The sequence below is a fragment of the Syngnathus typhle genome, linkage group LG17 (assembly GCF_033458585.1).
Source record: "Syngnathus typhle isolate RoL2023-S1 ecotype Sweden linkage group LG17, RoL_Styp_1.0, whole genome shotgun sequence".
NCBI lineage: Eukaryota > Metazoa > Chordata > Actinopteri > Syngnathiformes > Syngnathidae > Syngnathus > Syngnathus typhle.
Window position 1 is genome coordinate 10,815,753 of NC_083754.1, and position 1,639 is coordinate 10,817,391.

Here is a 1,639-nt window from a genome sequence, read left to right on the forward strand (position 1 = left end):
GTTATGGAAAGCCCAGCTTTTTCAGACAAACCTCTGCCATTTCCCAGCATGCAAGGCACTCATGGATTCAGGCACAACATTCAGTAGTGAGAAGTATCCTGATACCATTGGAAAGCTACAGGAAGAATTTGATCAGAGGTTTGCAGACTTCAAGACACACTTTTCAGATTTTTGCTGACCCCTTCTCCTTTGATGTGGAGGATGCCCCCCTTGTCCTGCAGATGGAGCTAATTGACCTGCAGTGCAACACTGACCTCAAAGCCAAGTTCAGGGAGGTGAGTGGAAAAACAGTGGAGCTTGGACAATTTTTGAGAAAACTCCTCCCCACCTTCCCTAAGCTTTCCAGGAAGTTCAAGCGGACCATGTGCCTTTTTGGCAGCACCTATCTGTGTGAAAAGCTCTTCTCCACAATGAACTTCAATAAGTCAAAGTTCAGGTCCAGACTTAAAGATGAGCACTTTAAAGCCATACTGAGGGTCTCAGTTTGCCTCCTCCCTCAAGCCAAACGTGGCTCAGCTGTGTGAGAGGAAGCGCTGCCAAGTCTCTGGCAGCAAGGATTAGGAGGAAGTAAATGAAGCCTATGTTCTGAAAAACTGTTCATGTTCTGCATGTTCTGCATGCTCTGACTTGTTAAGATTGAGAAGATTGGTTCAGTTGACCTTTTTTTTGCGGAATACTTAATGGGGCCCAGCCTCACCCAGACTCTACCTCCAGCGGCCCCTAGGTAAGTTGAGTTTGAGACCCCTGGATTAGATAGATAGATTAGATAGATTAGATTAGATAGATTAGATTAGATGGATAAAATTAGATTAGATGGATAAAATTAGATTAGATTAGATGGATAAAATTAGATTCGATTAGATGGATAAAATTAGATTCGATTAGATGGATGGATAAGATGGATAAGATGGATGGATGGATAAAATGGATGGATGGATAAGATGGATGGATAAGATGGATGGATGGATAAGATGGATGGATAAGATAGATAGATAGATAGATAGATAGATAGATAAGATAGATAGATAAGATAGATAGATAGATAAGATAGATAGATAAGATAGATAGATAAGATAGATAGATTAGATAGACTAGATTAGATAGACTAGATTAGATAGACTAGATTAGATAGATAGATAGATAGATAGATAGATAGATAGATAGATAGATAGATAGATAGATAGATAGATAGATAGATAGATAGATAGATAGATAGATAGATAGATAGATAGATAGATAGATAGATAGATAGATAGATAGATAGATAGATAGATAGATAGATAGATAGATAGATAGATAGATAGATAGATAGATAGATAGATAGATAGATAGATAGATAGATAGATAGATAGATAGATAGATAGATAGATAGATAGATAGATAGATAGATAGATAGATAGATAGATAGATAGATAGATAGATAGATAGATAGATAGATAGATAGATAGATAGATAGATAGATAGATAGATAGATAGATAGATAGATAGATAGATAGATAGATAGATAGATAGATAGATAGATAGATAGATAGATAGATAGATAGATAGATAGATCGATCGATCGATCGATCGATCGATCGATCGATAACGAACGAACGAACGAACGAACGACGGCAAAGGATTTTTGCCGCCATTCCCA